This window comes from Temnothorax curvispinosus, unplaced genomic scaffold (assembly GCF_003070985.1).
Source record: "Temnothorax curvispinosus isolate PA1 unplaced genomic scaffold, ASM307098v1 QBEX01013120.1, whole genome shotgun sequence".
NCBI classification, from domain to species: domain Eukaryota; kingdom Metazoa; phylum Arthropoda; class Insecta; order Hymenoptera; family Formicidae; genus Temnothorax; species Temnothorax curvispinosus.
The window spans coordinates 237,874-246,174 of NW_020222900.1; positions in this window are offsets into that span (position 1 = coordinate 237,874).

Genomic DNA, 8,301 nt, shown 5'->3' on the forward strand with positions numbered 1-8,301 from the left:
GTCAGTTGTCCGGCTCTGAACGCGTCGAGATAACGCGGTTATCGCGGGCGATTTTTCCACGAACAAACTCGGTCGTTACGTAACGTTTTCGGGAGTGACGTATTAAATATCGCGCGATTATAGTTATCCGCGTATACGTGTGATGCCGGTGGAGTTGTGTTTGAGCATCGAGGGAGCTAACAACCCGAGAGGACAGCCTGAGAGAGGAGGAGGCCTAGGAGAGGCATCGGGCGCCAGCGGAACAACTTTGCGGTAAATATTAATTTTTATTTTATGCAAGAGTAATTTTTTTTGTTTATTCTTGAGCCTTTTTATTTTATCATGATTTAGAAATAATAGTTGGAAGAAAAGGAGTAATTTAGTATTTTATAAAAATTGATTCTTGTAAATATTATTTTCGGAAAATGTGTAATTATTTAAATAAATATCCAATTTTAAATAATGAATAAAACGTTTGATGCTATATGAATTATCTATGTTTTAAGACATTGAGTTTTTTTAACACTGTTTTAATAGGAATTCTATATTTATTTGTTACAGAATCAACGTAGCTACGTGGCAGATATAATTCCGCTGTTGCGCATTGGGATTGGTGAGTGATTAATTAACATATCAATTGAGATAACTGATAACTGGATTTTATCCAGTTAAAGTAGTAATATGACGTAAGATCTAATACATCCATATATTTATTATTATGAAATAGAAAATTTTTTTGTTAGTTAGTAACCTAGATAATTATTTTACATCCAATTAGTTTTATATCACTTAAAAATAGTTTTGAATTAATATATTATATTAAAAATAGTTTTAATAATTTTCAAAATATAAAAAGATGATATCAATTCTAATTGTGTGGGAAATTTCGGATCTTACGTCATTCATCTGAATGAGAATCTCTGCATGCTTTTGAGATGAGATTCAGCAACGAACCGTTCGAATCGTTGAAAACACGGATATGGGCCTTAGATTCTATCGAATAGCGCGTCTAGCAATTTTCATTCATTTATTTTCAAATTAAAGTTTTATTGTATTATTTTATAAAGTTTATATATATATATATATATATTTGAAAGTTTATTTAATATTTTCATAATCGTGATCAAATGTCTCCGAATCAAAACGCTGTCGACATAGAGATCTTTTGCAAACTCAGATTTGTTTTCTATTCCAATATGTATTTTAATTCTTGAATATTTTATTATACGAATAAACGCGTGTATTTAAAGAATAAATGCGAAATTAATTCATATGTTAACAAAATTGTTATTGTTATTATTAATTGTATTCGTACTTAATTGATTTAGTTAATGTGATGGCCTCTTCGCGACGCGTTCGTGTCTCGCGCATCTTAAAAAAGCGTAAAATCTTACGTTTATTGCCGGCAGCAGCAGGAGTATTTCTCCTTGCTGCCGATCTGGCTACATGAAACCAGAAGACGGCCAGGTGTTACAAAAGGTGAGTGTACTCTGGCCAGAAGAATGAAGACGAAGAGGATCAAGGTAGGTTAGTGTACCACACCACACCAATCAAAGTATATAATAAAAAATACAGATAAAGGTAAGCCTGTAAGGTTATCTGTATACGTGCAATACGTAATCTCGAGACGGAAAGTCGTTTCGTATTAAATTTATATTTCGCGTAAATAAAACTCCTAATAAAACTTTTAAATGGTCCCGATTTAAAACCGATTTAAATCCCGATTTAAAATTTACGCGCGCTTGTCTAATTTTGGGTAATCGCGATCATAACTTTAGGTATACTAGATAGAGATACGGGTAGGTAGGAATACGGTTAAAAATTAGGATAAAAATCGGGTAGATATAAGAAAAACGAATAAGTACGGGTAGGTAGGGATATGGGGGTGTAATTTTCGACAATAAAAAGAAACTTCATTAATATTATAATTGTAAGAAACTTAAGTAATAAGTAAGCATACGAATAGGTAGGAAGAAAGCGGGAGGGTATGATTCAATAATGAATAAAAAATAATTTTTTTTATAATTTTAAGTAATTTAAATTGATTTGTGTAAAACTGGTAATAACATAACGTTCAGAATTATGTACAAAACGATTCTGTCGCGAAAATTGTCAATTGTACAAAATTGTATATGTGTAATATAATTAAATTGTATATATCTAATTTTTATCTAGCAATTTTTATTCATTTATTTTTAAATTAGTTTTTTCTTGAATAAACTATGTATATAAAACTTCATTTAATTATATAAATGACTTTATTCAAGCAAGTTTTCTTCATTTAATTGATTAAAATAAAGATTCGCGAGTTATGGAACGTTCTGTATATCTGTCATCCCTCATCTCTCCGTCGCTTACTTGAAACGAACAACAACATTTACCATGTAATAACAAAAGAGTTAGGTAGAAGAGCTCTTGACGTAAGCGGAATGAGAAAAGAGGAGAAACCACGCAGCAGGAGTTCCTGAGTCTTTAGTTATATAGTCTAGACTAATTGATATTATAATAGTGTATTCGCAAATATATATGAAAATTCATTATTTTCTCATGTATTAAATTGTTAACGTACATATATAACAGTTTTAATTAAAAAGCTTATAAATTATCATTATTATAATATTAATATTATTCAAAAACTATTTCCTTGTTATAAATGGTATATTTTTTCGTGTTAATATATAAATTATTGACTTTGATTTATAAATCAAAAATATTTCAGGTTGAAACTTATTATCCATTTAATTGATCAATGATGCTACAAATCTAAATCAGGAAATGTCGTATCTTATTTTATTATTTTCTTCGATGACTAAATATGACATTCGCGCTTGTAGAAAAAACAAAAAAAAATCTTTCGTTTTTAATATTCTCTGGTTAAATAACTGATAAAAGATTTTTTTGACCCTCGCGGCATCGAGGAGAATCCCGGGATCTCCGTCCATGGTGAAGCTTTCGCTTACGCGGCGGAATTTCCGAGAGAATCGAGCGAAAGAGTATTCGCAAGAGCGCCGGAATGAAAAATTCTGATACGTTGCTCGCGATTTCCAGCGTACCAGTTTGATAACAATGCATAAAATGGAGATTGTGCTAGTATATGATATAAAGAGGTTTATGCAAGACAGATTGTTCTGATTATGTCTATAAGAATGTAAAAAAAATGTATTTTCACAAGATAAATAAGAAATGAATTTTTTGCATAAAGCTCTTTCTGATAGTTATAATCTCAAGTTAATTTAAAACGTTATATGTTAAAAAATTAACATACAATTTCTCATTCAATTCATGCAATTAGTGTTAATGCTATAAAAGTAAAAAATAATATAAATTAAATTATATAGAGAAATAATTATAAAAAATTATAATATAATTTTTAAACATTTTAGATTAAAAGAAACCTATTGCCATTTTCTTCCTTTTTTTTAAATAATATTTTTTATTTACTGTAGCATGTACATTCTGAATTACTTATCATTGAGAGATAATTCTCGATATTATCCACATCTTGATAAAAAGTTTTCCTATCTAGAATTTTACTAGGAACGTATTTATGGATCGATCTGTATAACAGGCCATTTAATATTCTAATCTCTTTGTTATTAAAGCAACTAAGTTTCCAGTTTATGAGTAGACGGCTCCCATTTCTTCGGACTTTAATTGCACCATTATCGGATAAATAATTGCTATTTCCGTCAGGGTATCGCGGCAAAATGAGTGATTGCGGTCAACCATGCGAAATTCGGCTTGAATAAAGAAATCCGGGAAAATTATGCCTGGCTGGAATAATTAATCCCACAATCCCATTTCTTTAAAGATCGCCGATAATGAAAAAGATGAATAAAAAAACTCTAACTAGTTGAAAATTTATGCCTGGGACGACATTAAAGTATGAGTAGTTTTTAATAACAGCTCGTCCTAAATTCTCTAACTTTGAACAATGTCATAAATAAACTAAACTTAAAATTTATCCTGCAAAGAATGCAACTCCATGTTTTCCAAAAAGTCTACGGCTGCAAGGAGATTCGACGGATACGTCGGTAATTGACGTTATTTTTGTCTTATTGCGAATATTACGCGCGCCACCGTTCTATGACGGCATTCCTGGCATTACGGTCGTATCTTAACGCCGTCTGATAGAAAATCGATCATCGCGGAAATAAAAGCTGTCACTACGACTGTATGAATAAGAAAGATCTTTCGATTTGACCTTACCGCTCTTCCTAAAATACAAGAAAACCGAAATCACTTATGCATACATCATGACTCGTCTTTTCCAACAAGTGACATTCTAGGTATGTATTCGCAAGAGATAATTCCGGGATTACATATAACATTATATTTATGAATTTCAAAAAGATCAAGAATGCGAGAAAGAAAGACAGAAAGCATTGTAAAAGTTTAAACGACAAACGTCACATAATTCTGACAGACTCCCAACATACATTTTATATATTATAAAAAAAAATAAAAAGTGATATGTTACTAACAAACAAGAGAAAAAAATAAGAAAATCGTAAAAATCAAGCAAATAAAAAATTAAAACTTTAAATGTAGATGTTTTTTACTACAAAAGAATGTAAATAGAGTTAAAAATCATTGCCACACGCTAATACATTGTAACATCATCTATAATAAATGACCTAATTATAAATTAAAGTGGAAGAGAGGCAGAGAGAAAGAGAGATTAGCTGCGGTGAACGAGGTGAGAGCGTGGTGTTAACTGCAGCTAATGCATCAAGTTAAACTCGGTAGAAGAGCACTAGCGAAACTTTCATCCATAAATACCGTGATTTTTTTTCAGAACCACCGGACCTCGTATTACATTATCGTTAACGTCGAACGCAGTACAATGCCGCCGCCAATGCACAACGCCCGCCGTACCACCCCTGCGGTGTATCTATGCGGCTGTTCGATCGGCGTTGCTTCCATTATTACAGCTCCCGTCTCCCAAGTCACGGGCAAAATAAAAAGACAGACTGCGAAAGAAAAAAAGAGCGAATGCTTGCAAGCCCCTCACAATAACTGTCGCCGCGTTAGCAATCGCGTTTGCTCAAACGAACTTTAAAGCGCGTGGTGTGTCAAAAGATTCTCTTTCGATTTAATTCCTTCTTTATTGGTGCTTTGCGGTAGTAAAGTTTTTGCCCCGTTATTTAAACAGATACAATCGATGGCCTGAATGTATTTTTAATCTCTTTGTTAAAAGGTTGCAGCAATCAACATTATTATATGTTCTTTGCTCTTCTGATGTTGCTACATTTTCAATATTTATGCGTCCTCGTTAAGAAATGTTTAAGTTTTAATAATTTAAATAAAAAGAACCAAAATACATACATACATACATAGATACATGTATACATCGTCAAAAAATAACTCTTATGGTCAGTTAAACCTCGTTCCATTTCGAACTTTTTCTTGATAGTTCAAGATAATTTCTCTCAATATATAATAATATATCTTTCTCAGTCTATTTTACGGCAATCTCATCTTTTTATTGCATAAGCGTAGAATGAGAAAGATATGTGGAGAGAAACTATATCTTTCAATCTTAAACTGCCAATTATCAGGTTTACCCTGCAGATAGAATGCTCGGTGCATGTACAAGTATATGTTGTCGGATTCACGAAGTATGTTATGTACCATGCAGGGAGTTAGCTCGTCGCATCACCATCGTCAATGTTGAAGTTGCCAGTCGTTGTAAATGGGCTTTGAACTTACACTGAAATGGATACATTAGGAACGAATATGTTAACCGAATTTCGCGGTCTCGGGATGGTTAACGAGGTCGCGGTGATACGTGTTCCGTAGGATTATGTGATAATATGGAATTTGCGAGTTTCTAACTCTTTACCGTAACAAGTTGCGCGAAACAATCCATTTCCCGTAGAACGCGCGCGCGTACTTCGTTATCACATTACATATTAATTAAATAAAATCGCTAATCCCTCCACCAAGACATGGAAATAATCTTTCATCGCTGACTTATCGCCGGTTCGTTTTAATCGGTCGTTGACCTTGATGGACAGCAGCAACATCGGCTTAATCGAATTTCCTCGATGCAAACATTTGGGTTGGCATAGTAGCGGCACGGCGTTATTTACCGAGAGTACCCGATAACATAACCGAGTCATCCGCTACAACAGACTACAAAACTGGAAGATGCTCCGATAATAATTTCATTCCGCTTTGCGCGCGTCGTGCGGCCGCACGTGCGCCAAGATAATGCATGATAATCGGGCATTAAGGAGCGAATTATACGGCGCTTAACGCCCCGTTCCCGCGCCTCGGGGTTTCGCAAACAGCGGGTTTTTACTCGCTCGCGTTGTGTACGTTCGCCAATTAAGGACACGGTCGCGATTAAAGTGAACGGAGCAACCCCCTTTAAGGCTTCGGGCTTTAAGATGCGCTCCCTTGAAATGAAATTTGCAGCACCAGCTCCGCTCGGAAACGTCGAGCTTTCTTAGCTTGCTGCCTCTCTTCTCGATACTTTCCCTCGCCGGGGGGTTTACCGCGACGAAAACGGAGACTCGACCGTCCAAGTTTGGCCATTTATTTCCGAGACGGTCGCTACAAAGAATTAATGAAGATTAGGGATAAGAGCGTAGGAGCTGTGAAAAATTACGAAAAGATTACGACTATTGTGGATTATTCTGTCGAGAGTTCTTAGTTTATTTCACTACTTTGCGTTATTTTTAGTATGCAGTACTATATCAATCGCAATCAGATGATTAAAATTGTACTATGTAGGTCGAACAGATATGCACGATTCTTATGTTAAGAAATTTTATTTCAAACATTGATTGGAAATCTAAATTCTTTCTAGTTTTATATATAATTTTCTTAATCACATTATTTTAGATTTTAATAATTATGAATGATATCGGATAGTAAGTTTTAAAAGATCGAATTTCAATTATCCATGTGCCACGTATATTGAGATCTTATCAATTCTTAATATAATCAAACATTCTTTCATTGTCTATAACATTAATATCGTGTGAACTGCCAAAGATTAATTTTTACAATTTTTCTTTCGAAAAATGATTAACAGATTAAAATTTTAATTTTAAATATGTAATAAATAAAGACACGGAACATTTTCAAGAAGTATGTAAAATCTATTGTGTTAAAATAATTTAAATGTAAAATATAGATATTTTTAATTGACCAATACTTACCGGAATAAAAAGTGTAAAGATCTTTTTTTCTAATTTTTTTAAATATTATATTTCATCATCTTGAAAAAGCTGAACACATATTTTATGGAAGTATCGAGACATATAAAAAAAAACATAATATTCCGTCAAATAATAGAAATTTTCGGGTTATGTACAAGGAATCAGTTATGGACGGCACGATATTGATGAGAATAGCATCAGGATGCACATCCGGTAACCATGCATGTCGGGTAACCAGAGGCACGCATATGGTACATCACGTGATAATCTTCGACTTAAGCCATGGCTCAGCTCGATTGGCAATTGCGTCAGGTGGTAAAACAAGAGAGGTTGTTTCCACCCCCTAAGTCCGTAATCCGAGCGGTCGGATCGGTCGGAATTCGATGGTGGATGAAATATTATTAAAGAGCATGAGATATATGGCTTCTCTTAAGAGAAAAAGAGAGAATGTAAACGACCGCGAGATAAGCTAACAACGACTCGGAGAGAAGAATTGAGCTTTTAATACCGTATAAATCTGCATGATAGGGGAAAGCGAAAGCGCGCCCGGCGCGGGCGATCGTATTACTCGCAACAATTTCGAAGAGATACGTCAATTACCTGTCGATAGAGGAACGCTTAGATCGCGAGAGGTCGATCACTCCCGCCATTCGTCCACGAGCTGCAAAGCTTAAAGCACGGTCGACAGCTTAATTGATGTTGACCGACAACAAACAATTCGATATTACTCTCAACGTCCTCGCGCGCCATTGATCGATCTCGACGTCTTTGAGTTCACAGAGTTGACGTGAAGCTCCTTGTTTGCGCGGGGATGACTTATCAAACGGCGGTATAATCGATTGGCCCGCGCTCGTCACGTATCGTGTCAGATTTAACAGATACAACGTTGCCGGGATACTCGGGCGATTCGGCCACCAGTTTCGCATATATTAACAGAGAAACGAAAAACGGTAATCAAGAGAGATGCGTCTTTCGCCAAGTATGTTTTTTGTAAAATTTATCTTTTCATGAACGAGACGCTAGAGTATTTCCTTTACTAGAAGGAAAACACTTCCCTTCCAAGAGTAAAGAAACCACTTTTTTTTATCGAAATTACTGTTCGTTAATCGACAATTAATTCCGATCGCGCGAATCAGCTTTTTTCCGACCA